Raw genomic sequence first — 22,489 nt, forward strand, 5'->3', positions numbered from 1 at the left:
TTTATTTCTAGATACCTTTGGAAAGCAGGAATACATAGGATGCTATGTTTTTAGGGGAGGAATATTTAATAAGTAAACACATAGCTTTGGTTTTATGTCCATTCACAGCATTACTATTTTGAGCATTAAGGACTGGTACTAATCCTTTCATTGTTCATCCTGATGCTATTTTTTGATTCTAAATCCACCTTGTCCAGGGAGGATCCTTGAAGAGGGTGGATCCTGGCACGCAGTGTGTATCTGTACAGCCCTGTAGAATTTCAGTGGTTGGGTTCAGCATTGGGAAGACCAAAGCGATCCTTGCAACCTCCCTGAAGCCACACTGCCAAGACTTTTATTGCATGCAATGTAAGAAATCCCATAACATACTGTCGGCTGCCAGAGGATTATCATTTTCTTTTGGGAATTCTGCAAAGTTTGAGATACTGTCAAAGTGGTTTTGCACTTATGGAATACAGCCTTTCTCATCTCAGGATTTCAGTGTGCCTCAAAGATATTAATTGAAGACAGGTGTATATCTGAAATAAGCCTCAATGCATTTAAACTTAACACGGTTAATTTTTATTTACTAGACTTAGTTCTGCTACACAATGATATCAAGCTTGTTTCACATAATAGATTTTTCATTAAATGTACTAACAAGTATTGATAACATTTTCTTTCTTCCTGGAATTAGTCTAATATTTTTCATTTTAATTATTTCTCCTCATATATAGAATCAACTTCTAGGAAATGATCTCTAATGTGGGAAATCACAGGCTCCAAAAAGATGATTGAATATGCTCGATTGAAACTGAGCAAGTGGTATTTGACAAACATCCAACATGATCTTTGATCTAGAAGGAGTTTCTTAAGAAGGAAGAAACTATTTGATACTGATAATATGCAAAAATTTTTTACAGTTGTTAAAATCGTGGAGAATATTAAAATAGCTTTAACTACAGCTTGTTGTCTCCATGCAGCTTGAACTCTTCTGTTTATTGCATGATTACTGCTTGAAAATGTTACTTGAATTTAGCCTTTAAAAACCTGCAGAAGCTTATGTGATACCAGAATGTTTGTATATATATATATTACATCTAAAAGAGAACTACATACAACATCCAACAGCTGGTAGCCAAGGTCTGTGAAGTTCAAATTTAGGATGGAAGAAACTGTTTACCTGTTTTCCAGGTAAGCATGGAACACATACAGGCAACACCATGCAGAAAGTCAGAGCCGTGTGTGCAAGTGATAGGACTAGATGAGTACGGTAGTTTCCTTGTAGAGCACAATAGTTTGCACTGGACTTAATAAAACACCTCGTTCAAAGGTATTTTTCAGATATACTATAAGAAAGACTATAACACAAACACATCTCAAAAATAGTTAGGGTGAAATTTATTTCACAGAACTTCAGAAACCCAGAAGATAGACATTTAAGCTTCAGTCAGTTACCTTAAGCTCCCTTAGCAGTCAATAGGGAGAAACAGAACTGGACTGTGAGAGAGCCTTGCTTTTATAGGCCTCATTTAGGATAAAATGAAATGACTGTTTCTTTAAAAATTCAAGATGAAAGGGGGGATTTTGGTGACCAGCTGGGAATTATGGTGCTAACTCTAAAATTATTACACTTGGATATATGACTAGATTTCTGACTCTTTTGCTTTTTATACACTTTCAAAAATTAGTTCTTATCATTATCTTGTTAAAATAGTTTATGTGTACCAAGAAGAGACTTGAAATTTTATTCATAACAATCTGAAACAGTCTTTTTTCTTAGTTCACCAGGTTCTGGTGTTTGGGATTTGTTTGTGTTCATCTGCTCATTTCTACTTAAAAACCGAAGTCTGTACTACATATAAAATTTTGCAAGTGGTTTCCCTTACTGTAGTACCAGTTGTCATCAGCCATGTCTTACACTTCAGTAATTGGTCGGATATTTGACAAAAAGATAAAACATATCTACTAATATTTATAAAATATACTTTTAGAGGCTATGGGGAATCTTAGACACTTAGTCATGTTTTTTGGAACAGGCTTGATAAGATACACATTGGGCAAGCTGCAGAGTAATTTGAGAAGAGGAAATCATACAATGTTATCTTGTCCCTTCCCTTTTCTAGTTTTATACAATCCAGGAGATGAGGCTCTTTTTATTAATCGAAACATGATGATGTGAAATTTAGTCAGTGTTTTGTGTTAAAATAAACTTGAAGTCTTGTAGGATGGATTTTTATTTAATTATTTTTTCATTTCATGCTAGTAATATTTGTGTGTGAGCTTCTAAACTGAGCAAAGGTTTAATTTATAGTCATTTTAGAAAGCAGAATACTTTGTTTACATAAAATAAAACACATTTATATAGGACTAGAAAATTAGACATTGCACAGCAGATCTTCATCAATAACTAGTTCTAAAATACCTCAGTCAGAAATTCCCTTTGGATATGTGGATATTTCTCATGAATTATACAGTCAACTGGTGCTAGGAGCAGACCAGAGTTTAGGACTCTTCTGTCCTAAACTTCTGTTTCCTCCTTGCTCTGGGCATCTATGACAGAGGAAATGGTTAATGCTTGACACAATAATATTTTGTGACAGTTTAAATTTAAATGACACATAAAATAATTCTCTAACCACTGGATACACAACAATACTTGTTTAAGTGCCAGTGAATCTTGCATTATTTGATTATCTTTCAACAGGAAAGATAGAGAATACAAAATTTGCCGGGAATTTGCTATTATGGCCCTCATTTAGGAGGTGGGGGTTACAATTTTGCTGTTCCTTAGGCTTGTGAGGGGGTTGTGAACTTGTGGCCCGAGCACCACCCCTAATCAATTATATAATTTTTATCACAAATATATACAGGAATTAGATGATACTAGTGTTTTTAATATTTTTTGATCATTGTCATTGTTCTCTTATTGCTGCTAGTTCACAACCAGACAAGAACACAGCATTTCTATATAAGAAGTTACATACATACACACACATATATATTTACATGAATATTTGCATACGTGTCTAGAATTATGCAATACAAGCTTCATAATAGATATAGTATAATTTTTTTACACAATTCTGTCTGTAACTGTGTGTTTATTCACCTTCTTTTGAAAAACTGCAAAGTATTACACAAAAATTTTTGGTACTCTAATCACACCACCACAAGGATCTTCCTGGAATGAAATGTAACTTAGACTTGGGGAAGGTATATGATAACCCAAAAGATTTATCCCACCTGATGTCAGTTTGACTATATCAGGAGCTGATTTTTTTCTGAAAGCAACTTTCTATAGTCTATGTCCCTTTGAAGACCCTCACATTACCTTTAGCTTTGATTAACCCAAATTGTTTTATGTTTGCTTTTTGTTTTCCTGTCAGTCTTTTTTTTCCCTAAAGATATATAATTAACATGAAATTAATCCTAATGCAGACTGAAAACAATAACAACCTTATTGGGCTTTTGTATTAAAAATAAAAAGCTGTAAAATAAGTTTTTAGCACAGAGAACAATACAATAATGAATTCCCATATGCCTCATTTGCTTATTCAAAATACTTCTAAGACATTACTTGTAGAAATATCTTCTTCTTGTAAAGTGAAACGATAATCTACATTGATAAACAGCTGAAAGTCAGTGCAAACTAAGAAATTCATGGATCAGATTATATAAAGAATGTCCATTCCATTTCTCATCTTTTCCTCAAATACCTTATATTGAAATGCTCATCTGTGTTCACCTCTCCTAGTGAATCCTCTAAGACTGTAAACTTTTCCTAAAGGTCCAATACCTTTCAGTCTACCCAATAAATTACAACTCTCTTGTAATGAGTTAGTTTTATAATGAAGACTCACTGGCAATGCAGTGTATTTTAATAGACAAATTACTCTAAATTAAGCTCTAACCATCTGTTCCATTCTCATTTATGATTCTAAAAAGAACATATTTTAAAATTATATCATTTAAAAATAATGTAAATGATTGAAGTATGCAGTAAGCTTCTGCATATTTGTTCATTCAGTGTAGCATACTTATGGTAATAGTGATGGTTCTTCCTTGCTCCAGGCATGTATGAAGGAGAAAGTGGTTAATGCTTGACACAATAAATTTGCAGTTATTATGACACATTAAGTATGTCAAAAAAAGATATTTTACTCCTAGAGAGTTACACTGAATGTAAATGTCTGTGTTGGAGCATCCTGATGGGATACCTGGAGGCAAAGCTTTAGCTAATTCTACAACTTGTAGGGGGTTAAGGATATCAGAGACATTAAATGCTGACAACTGTAGTTTTAATATGCTAGGGAAATGGAGCTATTCCATATCACTTTCTGTATTTGTTAACAGTTATGCCACCATCAGGGATCTCACTAGGATTTATAGAGAAAGAACATGCTGATAGCTATTTAGAGGGAAAACTACTTTTTTTTTCTCCTGCAGACCCATTCAGTAGTAAATTGTGGTACAGATTGATAGAGCAGCAATGAAGAGAATAGAAAAGACATGGTATTCTTAAAGGATGCAACTGAAAGTCCAAGTAAATTCCTTTTCCTCCCATTGGTTCTCTGCTCTGTCTGTGTCCTCCATGTTTTAAAAATATTGCATTAAATACTTATATTGATCTCACAAGTGAGATAATTTTATTACTGTTGATTTTGACTTCAAAATAAACATCAGCAGTGTAAGAATATTTATCGCCAACTGCATGTGGTTGTTGCATTTGATTGGAGGCCACCTGTGGAACTGGCTGAGACAAGTATTGCTGCAGAGACACCTTTTCTCCTGCAAGACTGGGTGGGTTTCTGATCTTACTGAAGAATAAAACAAGATCAGCTGAAACAAAGAACTGACTCTGCTCCCAGTTTGTCACCGTATTCAGCTGAAAGATGGCATCACTCTCACCAGTTAGCAGTTTAAAGGGTACCAATTTTGGCTAAGTAATCAGACTGCCTCTAGAGAGAGTGGAGAGTGTGACAGGGTTTTTTCTTTGTGTTTTTAACCAGGATGAACTTCCCTTCGGAAGTGTCACTGTCCACGGAGACAGCCTGTTTGACTGAGGCAGGCCAGATGCTCTGCTGGGAGACAGCTAAAGTTAGACGAGAAGAACGCCAAAGTTAGCATTTACTCATAGCACTCCATTTAACAGCTCCTTTTCAATCATTTATAGAATGACATCAATGATTATAAAGGGAACATCTGCTGATGGCTTTAGGAGGTATTAAGTTCGGAATGACTAATTTAGTCATATAATTAACAGAAATACGGTTTGTTTGGCAGAATGGGAAAAACACACTATAGAGATGCTGATGATAATTGTGAAGGCCAGTAATAGAAATCAGAATGTATCACTTTAGTACATTATATGTCTGAGTCTGTCATTCCAAAGTAAGTGCCTCTTAAAACCAGATGCTCCCTCTGCAATATTTGATGTGTGTTTATAATGGACAGACAAAGGAGGTATTACGTCTTTTGTTATCACTAAACACGAAGGTCAAATTTCCTAAGTATGCAATGGTTTCAGAGTTTTAATTATATACAAAATAATTATGTGTAATTCCTCCAGAAATGTGTCTGCCTTTTGGGGATTTTCCAGAAGGTAGCATTTTAAAATTAACCATCTATTTTAATTTCTCGGGAGATATAAATTTTAAAGTATGCTTTCTTTTTTAACCGTGTAAGCATTAGGAACATAATTCAGATCTTCTCTTTTTTGACCTTGTAAATATTAGGAACATAATTCAGAGTTTCTCTGTTTTGGCTGAGGGTGTGCTGGAAGGATAATAACAGGATGCATGTGGCTGGTTTTCACACTGTAGCATAATGAAAGTAACAAAGATCTTCCTTCTCTAGAATATTAATCACTGGAATTGCAATTTATATTAATACAAGAAGTGATTTTACTCTATCTAAATAAAACTTATTGACTTTTTGTTATTTAAACTATTGAAATTTTTGTTTCCAGAGTCTTCGGAGTTTATTATTTTCCAGTTGCTCTTTTATTATTTAATGTATGATTTCATTCTCTTCCATTAAAATTTATAAACTAACCTTGTAACACCGAGCACTTTGCAGTATACTGTTAAGAGCTGCGATTAAGGCTGTTTATCTGTGGTTCACTCTCTTCCATTTTCCACCTCAGTGTTTGTAGTATTTTGTTTTGCCACACTTTTAAAACTTATTTTATTCCTTGTGTTTAGATTAGGAAAAAATGCTACAAAATGAACCTTGCATTTGGGAAAAGAAAGGAAGAAACCTTCCTCTCCTTACTTTTCAGAACTTCCCTATAGATTTTTTTTGTTCTGGTCAGTTATCATTGCTTTGCAAAATCAACCTTTTGTTCAGTGTCACAGAAGTCCTGCTTTTGGCAGATTTCTGACAGTCTGGTACTGTTCCACTCATCCCAGGAGGAACGGATTCATGAGCAGAGCAAAGGTGAGGAGCTGAAAGTTCAAGAGAACTGAATGTTCTTACATTCTTACAGAATTTATGCTGTGGATTTTACCGCTATCTAGATAGAATCTTTTGATATACATGTGTACATATTCAAAAGAATTACATGGCAGATTTTTTTTCTTCTTCGGGAGCTGAGGTTCTGTTTGTATAGTTCTTTATCATACAGGCTTTCCTGGTGAAAAAGAGACTGATGGGAAAAGGGCATTACCAAAGGGAGAAAAAGGAACTTAGACATTTCCAAAATTACTGAAAAGTTACTATTTTCTTCTCTAGAAATTCATTCACTAGCAATGGTGTAACTATATAACTTAATATGTGTTTTTTCTTTAGTGAAAGCTTTTCACTAGAAGAGAAACCAAGTCTAATTTTCTTCCTGTCTAAATTTTCCATTTGTATTTAGGAGGTGATAAGTTTGGGGCCATAGTGGCTATGACTGTTCCTTTCTAAGACCTTTGAGAGCTCAAACTATGAAATGAAGCCAAAGCTGCAGCTGCAGCAGCAAACAATGCACTTTTAAAATGAGAAACAACTTTGTTTTCCCCTTCCCCACAGTAAAATTTTGCATCATGGTGCAATTAGGCCACAATCTATTAACATTTCATTTTGTAGAGATAAAATTAAATACAGGTATAACAGATTTTTTCATAGATTTTTTTCTTGCACGTATTATCGCATATGTACCATTGTATGTATTAATACACGTTCAGAAGGAAAAATATCTTCTTATGTCTTTTCTGTAAGTTAAGTTCTTATTCTTCAGTTTTATGTGAATATTTTCAACTGATGGTGATTTTATACACAAGCATCGTCCTGATAGATAAGTTTAGTACTATTTCATGTAATACTTTTATATAAATGAAGCTTAGATTCAGTGTGCTGTCATGGCAGCTTCATGTCCTACTTCAGTTTTATTAATTCTAACATTTGTCCATTGAAAGGGTAATGATTTATTGTGTGTCGTAATTCAATAATCCCCTATTTTGCTTTGACAGCTGTATTTATTCCAGTGAGTTAATTAATGGGAATCCCAGTTGCTAAGATAATTTTCTCAAGTGTCAACAAAACCCAAAGAGACAGCTGACAACTTCAGACTTTGGTTTCAGGAAGAAAAAATGGTTTCTTTCCTTTTTTTCCCTTCCTCTTCAGGTATAGCATACAGGGATTGCCCATTGGAAAGAAGAATGAACCCAGGCAAATCTTTCAGTTTCATTTTGAAATCCATTTCTCTAGAAGTTCCTTTTTAAGACGTCTGTGATATTGCTAAATTTAAAAGAAAAACAAAACAGTTGAAGCTAAAATAATTCTATTATTTGTTAGCTATCTGCACTACGTCCCACAGTGAATTAAGTGATGTGATTAAAGTAATTAATTTTGTTTCATAGTCTCCTTTGTACAGCAATCTGTGATCCAAAATGTAGGAATCTTTAATCTGGTAGCTAAAGGCATAACAAGTTATCACTGTGGCTGAAAGCAGAAGTCAGAAACGTTTAAACTGGCAATTAAATGCAAGTTTTAAAAATAGGATGAATCTGACCTTATTTTTGAGCATCTCACTACATTGAGGGCAATTAATAATTGACATTTCTTCTCAAGGAAAGTGGCAAATTCATTATCATTTAGAATCTTGAAATCAAAATTAGATGTATTTGAAAAAAATGTTCTGTAGCCCAATGAAAAATTAAGACCGATAATGTTAATTTATGGTAAAAAGAAAAAGGAATGATTTCCCAATATGAAATAGCAAGAAATTCTTTAGTCTTTATTATTTAGAAATTGGATAATATGATTACAGTGTATTCTTCTGGTCTTAACAGTCTGTGGATCTACAAAAAGCTGTTCAAATAATAGATAATATGAGTACAAGCAGGAGATGGAACATTCTGAAATTAAGGATGACATTAGGAAGGCAGTTTGGTTTAGCAATTAGTGCATGGATTCACAAGTCAGAAATTCTGCATTCTATTCCCATGTCTGACATTGATTAGCAAGTCACATTAGGACTTATTATCAAAAGTCAGATATGCAGCTGATCATCTAATTAGGATCATCATGCTATTAGCATAACTGCATTTGCAAATCATGCATGCAGAGCTTTAGCCTTTGTTTAACCTTGATCTGTGATATGAAAGCAATCTATGTTATGGATTATTATTCCACGATTTGAGCAGCTCACAATTTTTAATATATTTATCCTCATCAGATTCTGTCAGACTGGGTATTATTATTTAGCCTTATTTTAGGAAAGTGGAACTGCAGCAAAACATAGAAGGTTCTGATTTCTGAAGATACTTAGGCACTTAAATATACAGATAACCAACTAATGAAATTTTAATAAATCCTGAAGAAGATCACAACCTTAAGTCCTATATACATTTAAATGACACTTTAAGTGCCCCAATCACTTTAGAATTTGGTGCTGCATTTTATGAGGTTCTACAAAGTCAAAGTCCAGTTGGAAACTGTGTCCACTTTAGCAAGTAGCACAGACCAATATAAGCAGATTAATAAAATGAAACACTCTGTACTAAGGATCTGGCTTTCACACATTTCAGGAGGTTTCAGTGATGGGCTTGTTCTAGTCATGCCATGGACTGAAAGTTTGCCAAAGCTCACTTTCTACTCACTTTCACTCCAAAATCCAGCTTGTGTGGGGATCCAAGATCAGTCCATAATATGAGTGAAAGCATTATTAAATAGGAATGATCAGGAAATTTACTTCAAAAGATGACACCTGAGCTAAAATGTTGATGTAGGTTCACTCTGTGATTCTTAGAAACAAAGCACCCAAAGAAGTGTGTAAGTAGTAGGATTTCTCTCTATAAATGTGGAGAATGTTGTTGCCATTGCTCAAAAAGTTAGTATTATAAGCAATTTTGTCATCTGAAAAGCATGATAAGATTGTTTCGAAGTAGCTCTCTGAAAAGCTGGACAGAAACAGTTAAAACTAACTAGAGAAGGGATATACTTGATTTATGGAATGTTAGCCAACTTAAAAAAAACCAAAATACTTAGCACCTGCCCAACTTTGAAAATATTACTGTGTTCTGGAATTATTTTAGTAAATATTCCGAATCTCTCTTGGCCAAGTTTATGAGAGAAAGCAATAATTTTCCATCCACTGCATTGCTCTCACATTTTTATGGATTTTCCATATGATGAGAAAATGAAAAAAGAAATGTCTAATTTCAGTGTTAGTAAGTACATTAGTAAAGTGAAAAACATTTATGAAGTTAAATACGTTTCCATGCAATAATTTGAGAGATTAAAATTTCAAAGAACAGATACGATTGAGAGTTTCATCTGGGTAAACACTAAATAAGTTCTCTTGGAATTACTAAATCCACTAAGTGCTGTGTCATTCTTTTGAATGAATTGATTTTGTTATTCTTACATTTTCCAGAGAAATTTCATGGACACATGAGAGGTGCTCTGTGAACTGATATTTCTAACCTAAATATTTCAGTTTTTCCAAAACATGAAATGAACTTTCAACACTGTACATATGAATAAACCCCTGAAGCCAAACAGTCCATGTGACAACTGCAGATGTACAAGGTTTTCAAAGCTATCTAGATTTCCTCCCTTTTTTCCTTGTGCTTTGGTAATGCTGACATACTTATGTAATAAATGCACATGAGCATTACTCAAGAGAGGTCAGCGAAAGAATGCTGGAAAAAAAAAAGAATGTTCATTGTTACCCAATAGCTTTTTTCATGCCCTGAAATATTACATCAGGGTTAAAAATACAGGATATAAACAACAGATACTGAAAACAACCAAATGAATTCAATAGTGTCAGAGGTTAGCAACACAATACAAAAAATCTATATGGATTTTAAACCAAAAAACTACTTCTTTGTATCTGGATTTTATGTGTTTATGTATGCATTGATTTATTTTCTAGGACCTCAGTTATAAGGTAACTGCAGTAGGTTTCTAGTATTTTCTTGCCATATTCCCAAGTGAAAAGATGCCTTAATCCACATCCTTTCCCTATTTTTGTGTCTGAGTGAAAACTTAGAGACTTGATGATTTGTAACAAGTATGGATGACTCAAGAGAGTATTTTTTTACTCTAGAAAATTAGCTACTTCTAGAGATTTTCCAGATGTTACTGCCAAAAGGATTTGTGATATACTAAGACATCCCTTCAGAGTCTGCTAGACTGATGGATAAATTGAAGGAAGTAGGCTTATAAAAGCATACTACTTTTCTCTCAGTACCTTACATGCAGAACACCTCAGCTGTCCTTTAGTGTAAGTGCTGCCATGCTTATAGCATATTTCCATTTACTTTATTAGTATAGCTAGGCAGGTCATTTACAAGGTCCAAACCTAACACTTCACATTGCCATGTCTAAGAAAGTATTTTTAACTAAAATATATATAGTTTTCCTTTCTAATTGGTGGGAATACTCACAGTTTATTTTTGTTAATTTTATAACCTGTAGTTATTCTATAGATAGGATATTCTCACAGTGTCTCTTCCCCTCCAGTTCTAACTTTGGTGGCCTTCTATGATGAGGTTACAACATTGGTGGATAAGGGAAGTGTAGCTGATGTCATCTACCTGGACTCGTGCAATGCATCTGAGTGCCCTGCATGACATTCTTGTCTCTAAATTGGAGAGAAATGGACTTGACAAATGGACCACTCAGTGGATAAAGAATTGGCTGGTTGGTCACTCTCAAAGAGTTGCGGTCAACAGCTAGATATCAGTGACAAACAGTGTTCCTCAGGGGTCAGTACTGGGACTGGTACTGTTTAACATCTTTGTTGATGACATGAACAGTGGAATGCACCCTCAGCAAGTGTGTTGTGGACACCAAGCTGTGTGATGCGGTCAACGTGCTGGATGGAAGGGATGCCATCCAGAGGCTTGAGAGGTGGGCGCGTCCAAACCAGATGAAGTTCAAAAAGGCCAAGTGCAAGGTCCCACACCTGGGTCAGTGCAATCCCAAGCACAAATACAGATTGGGTGGTGAATGGATTGAGAGCAGCCCTGAGGAGAAGGACTTGGGGGTGTTGGTTGATGAAAAGCAAAACATGAACAGGCAATGTGTGCTTGCAATCCAGAAAGCCAACCATATCCTGGGCTGTATTGAGAGAAGCAATACCAGCAGGTCAAGGGAGGTGATTCTGCCCCTCTGATCTGCTCCTGTGAGACCTCATCTGGAGTACTGTGTTCAGCTCTAGGGCCTGCAATGTAAGAAGGACATGAACCTGTTAGAACGAGTCCAGAGGAGGACCATGGAGATGAACAGGGGCTGGAACACCTCTCCTATGAGGCCAGGCTGAGAGAATTGCCATTGTTCACCCTGAGGAAAAGAAGACTCTGGGTAGTCCTTATAGCAGCCTTCCAGTACCTGAAGGGGCCTATAAGAAACCTGGAGAGTGACTTTTAGAAGGGCATGTAGAGATAGGACAAGGTGTAATAATTTCAAACCAGAAGAAGATTTAGACTAGACATTAGGAAGAACTTCTTAACTATGAGGATGGTGAAACATTGGAACAGGTTGCCCAAGGAAGCTGTCGATGCCCCCTCCCTGGAAGTGTTCAAGGGATGGGGATTTGAGCAACCTGATCTAATGAAAGATGTCCCTGCCTATGGCAAGGGGGTTGGACTAGGTGATCTTTGAGGTCCTTTCCAACCTAAGCCATTCTATGAAAAATCTTTATTAATGGCATATGGAAAATCTCTAGAAAAATACAGTGATCCTTGACATTTTGGTCATGAAGATGAACAACTTGGCGTCTGCCAAGATATTTGCTACCACAAATAAAAAAATGTAGAGTTGAATGGATTTTCAAGATAACGTCAGAAAAATTTACAATGTATCTGAAAGAAACATGATCAAGGAAAAAGCCTTTATATGAGAAAATGTTGTGAAGACATGATGAATCTAATTTATCTGTTGAGTATGTAGACAATAAGAAACACATGGCAAGGGGAAGCAGTGAGCAGTAGGGTATGAACTGACATACTCAGAGGCCATGGCAAATCCCAGCAGTAGTAATGTCTTTCATGATTAGCAAAGTTGAAGCTAGTAAAGTACAGAAAACAAGGTTTGGAATTCCTCAGTTTTGTGTAGATTATCCTAGCTGATAGAGCTTTTCAAATCTTACAGAGTCCATGAATGCTGCTGAAAAGAAGAGCTTACAACAAACGTGAGGCATGGCCATTTGTGTTACCAAAAGGATTCACTTCCTATTTCATGCTTTTTGCCTTTTTGTGTTGTGTTTTTGTTTGTTTTGTTTTAATTTTGTTTTGTTTTCTGACCTAGCGTCCAACAGTGGCACATCCCAAAGACTGTTCGTGCTTCAGGTGAGAACTTCAACGTATAATAATGTCACATTCCTACAAAAACCTACACTTGGTAATAGCCACCTCTTTCACTGAGTTTTGCTGAAGGAGAGACTTTCTGATGTTATATGCTTTGTTTTTCACCTGCATAGATTCGAATTAATCTTGTATTTTATTGTCTTAGGATGCAGTCAGATGCCATGACAACAGGTAGCAATGTTGGAAGTTGGAGAGACAATTGTTTGACAACATCTTTGAGAGGTGACTAGAGAGGTCAGGCAAAGAGGTGGACACATTTTAATTATTTTGTAAGATCTATCCATGTGCTCTTTTCTGTATTGCCTGATACAAGTATATTTATACCATCCTCATTCTGGGCTATGCTAGTGTAATCCAGACTCTGCAAGATGAGCATAAGCCTGAACTAACCTGGCTTATAAATCTGCATTTCTCTCCCTAGAAACCAGGGCCTAAGATGAGCTGATGAATCTCAGTCTCATGTCAGGAAAATGAGCAGGATGCCTGTCTGAGCCTGAACACTGGAAAAGACTTTGCAGTTTAGATGGAGGTGTTACAAAGTGCCTCCAACTTCTACTGCTTTTTGCCTTCATGACAGATGACAAAAGTGAGATTTTGTTCATGGTTTATGATGGGCTATTTTTGTTGGTTTGGTTTGGTTTTTTTTTCTAGTTTGGTTTAAAGGAGTGCGAGAGGAGAGCATTAAGAAAGGCTGCCTCTGCTTTTTCTGGCTGTGGCAGTCTGTCAGGTGGGTTGCGGGGAGGGAAAGGAGGAGATTACAATGTCTGCATGCAGACTGAAAGGCTCCTGACAGAGCACATGGCTCGCTTGTTGCAGAGGAGAAGATCTACAGCCAAGTCTCAGAGGTCAAGGAGAGGATACATTCCTAGAGACCCAGAGGGAGACTGTGTGAAGGTTGCTGCAACCCAGGAAGGCAGTGCAAATTGCTGGACTCCAGAGCATCTGGAAGGAGAGAGGCTCATTCTGAAAGGAAACAAAAAGAAAGGGGAAGAAATATTTTCCAAACTTTTATTTTTCTGCATCATCCAGAAGATCTGCACTTACTCTGCTTTAAGAGATTGTCTGTGCTCAAAGAAAACGTAGACATTAGAATTACTATAGTGTTTTGAGGTGTGTTAATTCTACAGATAAGATTGGTCAGTACTACCTCAAGGCTCAGATCTCCTCAGAGGCACATCGAAACCTCATAAAGGCAGACATTTATATATAAGCTTTCTGGCATGGAGGGCCTCTCTTCTTTATTTGGAAATGACTACAGAAATATTAGTAATTTATCCCTGGTGTAATTTACTTGGCTAGTTCTTCTGGTAGAAGGAGAAAAATAGCTACTAGAATTGACTAGAAACCATGGAAAAATAAGCTTGATGTTTAAACTCTTGAAGTTGATCTAATTAGTGATGACAACTAGTCTCTAGTTAGTACAAGAGATTTAAGAGCATACTCTAATGCTGTTTTCTGTTTCCCTCAATTCTTGCCTGCTTTTCTATCTCTAGATGCTAAAATAAACATTCCAATTTTCCAAGAGAACACCTATCATATAATACATACTGCAAACAAACTGTATATTTTATTCTGTTTAAAACATTGTTTATCTATTAAATCTGTGGTTCAAAGTTACAAATTCATAGATGTGTCAGCCCCCATACAGTCAGCCAAGCTCTCTGCTGTCCTGTATCCTCAAGAAATCCTCGCACAATCAAGGAAAATAATTGCATAAGCTATAGGGCCAAATTATCAACGAAAGCCATTGACCCCTCTGTAAACTGAGCATAAAGAAATATGCATTATTTTTAACCCTCTTCCCTTCCTGTTTAGGGATACTTGGCAGTGTTATTAAACATGAACTGAAATCCAAATGCTACATGCTTCATAGAAACATTGCAAACTAAATCCTATCTGCATTGTCTTTATCAAGCAAATCTGCGCCTTACTTTGCTTTGTTAATATCTACAGTCATTGAATCATAGAACAGTTTGAGTTGGAAGGGACCTTAAAGCTCATCCAGTCCAACTCCTGTCATGGGCAGGGACACCTCCCACCAGCCCAGGTTGCTCAAAGTTCCATCTAACCTGGCCTTGAACACTGCCAGGGAGGGGGCATCCACAGCTTCTCTGGAAACATTATTTCAGTGTTTTACCACCCTCACAGTAATAATTTTTTTCTGTTTGAGCTAGCTGAAATAATAATGGGTTGCTGTAAGAGAGTTATGGTTGGCAATAACTATAATTTTGATTGTATGATCTGCCATATTTGATGGGCCTTTGTTGAGGTATCCAACAAAGAAAATGTGTAAATAATTTGAAATTATGGGATTCCTGTGATAATGGTATGAGGTTTGTGGTATTACATGTGCAGACTTACCTTCAGAAATTACTATGCAGTTCACAGTAGATTTTACAAACTCTTTTCAGAAATATGACATTTTCTTTTATTATCATGGGGAAAAAGGCAGGTCAGGCACTACTGTCACCATTGTAGGAATCTGTAAAGGTAGCTTCTCATGCTAAGAACCACTTACCTGCAGATGCAGGGAAATGACTATATTTATACCAGTTTTTATAACACTGGGATAATTATTAAAGGACAAATATTGATATTGTTGCTGGTAATGATCCAAAGTTTGGCAGATTGAAGCCTCTGAGAATTCTTTCTTTGTCAGCATCACAGTATCTCTATTTTACTCACAAGTAGTAGGCCGCTTACATAATCTAATTTGCCAAAAGTTACTTAGCCAAGAGAAGTGTCAAAATCCCTATTAAGATAAAGACATCTGCTTCTGCATTAGAACAGCAGGGAAAGCAAATGCTGATGTAGTTTTCAAAGTACTGCACATGAAAAGTAGGAGATGCAACAGAAATGTGTTAAACAGAGTACTGGTAACTGTCAAAGGCTTGTTAAAAGGAGAAGCCCTAGAGAAAGACTTCAGGACTTCCAGAAAAGGCAGAAGATTCACACTTGAAAAAAGGTAAAAATCTTTTCTTTGTAGCACTCTGTTGTGTGTTATAAACATAAAGCACTTGAGGGAACAGGGTACTGCTGGCAAATTTGATGACAATACTAATTCAGCAGAGTGGCCAACAAGACAACAAATCTGCTCTCAATTATGACCTTCATAATCTTGAGGAGGCAGCCAGCGTCAAAAATTTCAACAGAGAGTCCAGAGTTCTGCCCCCGGAGCAAAATGACCACGTGTTAACTCGGGATGGGAACTAACTGGCTAAATAGCAGCAAGCCTGAAAAGAGCCCGGACGCCAAGTTGAATGAGAACAAGCAGCATGCTGTCACTGTGAGTAAAGCAAAATGCACATTGGGCTGCATCAGGAGTTTCAAGGCCAGCAGCCTGAGGGAAGTTCTCACACCCTGTACTCACCACTGATGAAGCCACACTGAATACTGTATTCAGTTCTGAGATTCCCAATTCAAGATGGATATTGAAACACTGGAGAGCATCCAGTGGAGGGCTACCGAAACAAGTTAGACTAAAGTACGTGACATATGAGGAGATGCTGAGGGATCTGAGCTTGTTTAACCTGATGAAGAGGGTGTGTGGAGTGCGGTGTGGCACTGGAACTGGTTCCCCATGGAGGTGGTGGAAATCTCCACCCTTGGTTCTTTTCATGACTCAGCCAAAGGCAGAGCTGTTCTGACCTAGCAAGGTGCCTGCTTCTAATAAGAGGTTGGATAAGAGATCTCCAGAGGTTCCTTCCAGCTGTATTTCTATGATTCTATAAAACAAATGGAATAAATATTTTTCACAAAATATTTAGGAATTAATTCATTCATTACAGAATATCGGGCCCATTATTTAGATGACTAAATCAATGCTCTGAAAGTTCTTATTTTGATTGTTCTGGCTTTTTCTATTATAACAGTTCTAGAGATGGTTAGAAATATATCATATTATAATGATCATACAGAGCTATTACTACTTTTATAGCAAATTATTGTTGGGACTGAGAAAGAGAAGAATGTAAATGATCACTGAAGTCTTTTGCCAGTTCTATGCTTCTTTACACTTAGTTTAAGGGTAATTTTCTTTTTTTTTTCCTTCTAATAATGCATTTTATTCATAGTTATAAAATGTTGTCCAAACAACTTCTAGAACAGTTTCTCAGAACCCATAACTGATAATATATTCAGTAAACTGCACTGTAACTTTGAAGTGCAGGTTAGCACAAGAAGTGAAGAATAATATCTTTTCTTAATTGAATCTGCAAACAGAATTCAGGGTGGTTAATTAAAATGTGGTCTGAGCAATGGCTTTTCTATTGACAAAAGAAATTACAGTATGAGTATTACATCTTTTAAAAGAATAGGTCAGATTCTGATTATGTTCACGTTGCCATAATTGTGGAGTGTTTCTGTTGGTGCTAATTCATATTTATACCAGTGATTCGGAATTAAAAATTCATTCAAGCATTTCTAGCAATAGAAGAGCCTCTTATTATGATACTTGACACTGATTTAGTTTCAGAAGTAAAAGACGTAAACAAGCAGTACAGCTTCCTGAAATATAAATTGATATCAATTTATTCTTAATTTGTAGTTAATGCAGAATATACCAGAGAAAACTTAAATTTGTCATCTCTTTGTTGAGTTCACTTTTTCACTGTAATAACTGACAAATAAAATTCATACTCAGGCACTTATGATTATTAATAATGCAGGGATCTGAAACAGCAGTACCAATTACAAGAGTTTATATAACACATTATTTAAAATGCAGCTTTTTTCAATTTCAAAATAGTAAATTCTTTTTTTTTCATAATTTTACTTTCTGCAATACTGGCAAAAATATTGATTTAGGAAAAAAAATTATTCTTACTGTTCACATTCCACTGAGTTTTGCTGAGAACCAAAGGGCAAACAGAACATTTTATTTAATTCATTATTTCTGGAGAAGAGCAAGTTTTTTGTTGCAGACAGGTTCCCTTGAAGGCCTTCCCTTTTCCAAGCTGAACAAAACTTGGTGACTATCCACTGAATTGACTCAAGTTTATCAGTATCTTTCTTGTATGGAGATTAAGGGGGGCTGCAGTACTGGATACAACATTCTATATGAGGTTTAATGAATACTGACTGCAATACTGCAAGTGCCTGAGGTCTTTACTATAGTTCTTATAGAACTTATGCTTTCAAATGACATAATCTTTTTTTATCAGCTGCCTTTAAATTGGAAATTTCTCATTTGTGTTAATGTGATTACATCATGACTAGATCATATTTATAGCCAAGATAAGGAATGATGACAGAATTTTGTACTCATTTTCCTATCTAATTTCCATAGGGTTAGGTAAAAATATATATCTTGGTCCCAAAACCATAGTTCCACTCTGCCAGTGGACTACAACTCCTCATTCCAAAGCTACCCTTAAGTCTGCATTGACTCTTCACCAGTACTGATACTGTGCTACAGTGGCAAATAATGAACCTTTTACTGAAACAGAGCTATGTGTGGACTGATATATGGGTGACTTCCCAGAAAAGATCATTCGGTTTTTACAGTACTTCATTATTCACATGAATTAAAGATGTAACTCTAATAAGTCTACAGCTATCATTTAATATATTTAAGACCTTTGAAAAGCATCCAAGAGGAATCAGCAAAACTAACTGTGAAGCAGAAAATAATGTAAACTAAGTGTGGCCTTGATAGTGACTACTTTAGAAATATAGTTTGGTGGTCTTCTGCAGTCTTGTCACAGACATAAAGGACTGAGATTTCTACAAGGTAAAGAAAGTATCAGATTGGTCTTAGAAAGTAAACACTTTAAAAAGTAGCCTTTGTAGTGGTATGAGGAGAATTATTTGGTGTTTAAATCTTTCTTCAATGGAAATTCAATGGCAAACAAGTAGTACAAACGTTAATGGTACAGGTTCATTCCTTTTCACTTTATTCCACTTTAGAAATTAAGTGAAATATATAATAGGAAGATTGGATTAGGTGGGAGATGCAATCCATGTTTTCCACAGAATGAGAACTAATTTTTATTCTTTTAATTATCCTGCTGTAGATTTGTCCCCCATTTTCCTTAGCCAGTTTTCAGCTCTCTTCTTCTTAAATCTTTGAATAGACAGCTGTCTTAACTTTGCTTTATGATGTAATAGAAAACTATTGAATTTTTAGGAGGTGATGGTTAGAAATAAAGACGATCCCATTAGCAACAAAAGGATGTCAGAAGAATGAAGTTCAAGAAAAAAAACACCCCAAACCTCTTCATGTTGGAAACAAACAAGTAGGACAAAAAACTAAAGCTGGTATGTTAAACAAATACATTAAACTTGAAAATTACTATAATGGAATCACCACAGGGATTTCTACACAGGCTGTATACTCAGTTCTATTGAAGAATGATAGAATTAACTAATATGGTAATTAAAACACTTTTTTACAGTGTGTGTGTGCACAATGCCACAAAAATATCCTGCCTTATACTGTAATGAAACTGTAGTACAATACACATTAGATTTTCTTCAGAGCAATTTCTGTTTCAGTTGGATGTTTTTCTGCAAATATCTGAAGCAAGTAGGGATTCCTGCAAGTGTCTTCCTCAGAACTGGAAGATTTGCCTTCAGCATCTTTTAAATATTCAGCTTGTTTCAGAGCTATGCTAAGTTATGCAGCTATAGAGTCCAGTGAGCTAAAACTACTGGTGCAGGCACTCCATAGTTAAACGCAGTGCTCTGAAAGCTCACCCTCATCCCAGAGCTCAGAATATAAGACTGAGGAACGGGTCAAAGAAGCTCTGTCGAGTTTTGGTGGATAGAAAGCATGGATTCCCCGTCCAACATCCTCTTGCAAGACCTTCTGGAAACAAAAAGAGGCAGTGGCAGTACCAGCTGGCTGTTGCAGGTATTCAGTGGTCTGAATGACGATGAAGTCCAGGATAAAGGAGCCATCTGAATGCATAGACCTTGTGACTCTGCTTCACACCTATCAAAAGCACAAGCCATAGGAGACTCCTGACTTATGATTTAGCTGCTGAGTTGGCAAAGAGGATTTAAATGATTTGTTTCCAGTTGAGTTCATTGTGGCCAAGATAAATCTACTTTACTCATACTGGAGATTACATGATTTCATGGTTTCTGTTACAGATGAAATGGATAGATAACCTTGATGTTATCAAGATGTTCCAACTGCTGAGCACTTGTGAGAGCCAAGAGCTACCAGCTCTACATATTATGCCTGAAGGACTGTGGTGAAACAGGAGAAAATGGCTCTGACCTTACTAAGAGTTGATTTCTGAAGGATACTGATACAGTGGAAGACAACTTCTGTGTGAATATGGTAAAACATTAGGAAACCAAAAGTGCCCGTGAAGGTGGCTATCCAGAAAAGTCAAACACCTTGGGTACTAGAGAGCAAACTGGAATAGCGAAAGAACTCCCAGGCTATGGATGGACTGACAGATACAATCCCTAGTCTCAACAACTGATGTGTAATCCATGGTTACAATGCCACTTTCATATAAACTGAACCCTGTATTGCCACTGACACGGGTGCTCCCACTCTCCTATTGGGAGCTGCTTGTTCTAGTGTGTTTCTCTTGGGTCAAACAGTGAGTCAAATGAAGAAACTAGTTGGACTGAAGCTTAGAAATATTTGCCGTTAACTGGGTCAGTTCTTCAGTTTGTCTCACTGTGTAGCTACCTTTTACTGGTGTAAAGGAGGTGAAAATAAGATGCTGAGATGCAGAAAACAATGGTGTTCTAGGTCCTTTTTGCAAATTATTTTGGAAAACAGAACAGATATGTTTGCTATTGTTGCACAGTTTGGATGAAGCTAAGGTGTGGGCAGGGGAAGAAGCCCAAGGAGAAGCATAGTCTCTGGTCACTGTCATAGGAGACTTTGATTTGGTTATCTAGTCCTGGCCTATATATTAGGCTTTTCTGTACTAGAACTGACTTAAATACAGATAACAGAAGAATGCAAAAGAAGAGTTTGGTTGCTGATCAGTGTCACTGTGATCAGTAAAACTGGCATTTTTCCTTATTCTTTTCCTTATCTTGGCTTGAATTCTCAGTGAGCTCTGAATTAAAACAAACAAACAAAAAACAACAACAAACCACACACCCTACCACTAGCCCCAAAACCAACATCCTCATAAAGGGAATTTCTAAACTCAAAGAAAAGAGTGAATTTGCAGTTCCCTACTCGCAAGTTGAACCTTGATTACAGACATCAGTGAGAACTTTTAATGAATTCCACTTGGCTTCAGATTCAGCAAAAGATAGAGATACCTGAATCAGTTACTTATGTGTAGGTGCTCACATGGGAGCTAGAGAGCTAAATGTCTGGTGAATGGAGAGCTTATCAATATAGTTAGTGGAGACCAGAGAGCTACTCATCAGTTACTCATTTGGTGAACTACAGATATGGATTAAAGGGTGAGCTGAACACTTCCCTAGATTCTGTAAACAATAATGACTGGACCTCCTTTGTTGTGGCAGTTTACATATCTAGTTCATATGTACACACTCACTTTAAGTATCTTAATCTGCAAACTAAATTTTTATCCCAAAAGATAAATACAGATTAAGGCTACCTTCACTACTGTTGCACCATCCAACATTGGGAATGCTTTATTCTCCTAAATAAATGCTTTATTTTAGAAAAGCTTCCAAACAAACACCACAGTTTCTCCATAACAAAATATTCTGCTGCTTGCCGCTCTGGTACTGAGATTTTACAACTTAGAGCTCAGAGGGTTTTGAGGGAATGTAAACCTTTTGGCATTGCTGAGTGTCCATAATCGTATGTGTATCCATGGTAACTACAGGAGAGAAAGTACGGGTGTATAATCCTTCTTAAGTAATACAATATTATGTTTTTCTTGGTAGACAAAGAGATGCTAGCTAGTCATAAGCATATTAAACAGCCTGTGAATATCAAATATACTCCTTACCAGCAAACCAGAAATTGCTTTAATAAAAACTTAATGTATAGTAATAGTTCAGGAATATAGATTCTGTTTTGAATAAAGGTGGGCAAAGTAACTTCAGATCAATCATTTTAGTTAAATCTCATTTCTCTTAATTTGATAGTTTAATAGAAAGTCATAACTAATTATGCCAATCTCATTGCTTACCAGAGAATTAAATATTATCTGACAAATCAAAATGAAATTTACACACTTTTAATGTGCTATGTGATAGCCTAAACATGTTCATATAACTGTTTTTGTATGGTATAAATGATTCAAGAATCAACATGATATTGACTGCACTGCTATGTTTTAAAGTAGGGCTCTTTTCCTTGTTTTCTTGTTTTCTTAATCATTTTTGGTTAGCAAAAACACAGAATACTTTAGACACTGTTATTTAAAACCCAAAAATATCTGGACAGCATTTTTGTTTTACACTTTCCAGCTTTCATCCTCTGAATCTTGGTAAAGCCTGCAGGAGCTGTAAGACTGTTGTGTCTTAATGAAACAAAACAGCGGAAGTTGCACACTTCTGCAAGTAAAATTAAACATGAGGCACACTTTGGCACTGATGCTAATGTAAAAAAAAGCTTTGCATGCCTACTCCCTCAAGCATTAGGGGTCTATAGAGGTATGGATATGGATAGAAAAAAGGTATACCTGAAGAGAGACAAACTTAAGAAACAAAAGGTACTTTGCTGTGAAAGAGAGAAGTCCAATTTTATATACAGGTAAAATGGTTTCTGAATGGAGGAGGATTTTTCCTCCATGAGCTCTAATGGG

The sequence above is a fragment of the Mesitornis unicolor genome, unplaced genomic scaffold, assembly GCF_000695765.1.
Source record: "Mesitornis unicolor isolate BGI_N332 unplaced genomic scaffold, ASM69576v1 scaffold1869, whole genome shotgun sequence".
Lineage (NCBI taxonomy): Eukaryota > Metazoa > Chordata > Aves > Mesitornithiformes > Mesitornithidae > Mesitornis > Mesitornis unicolor.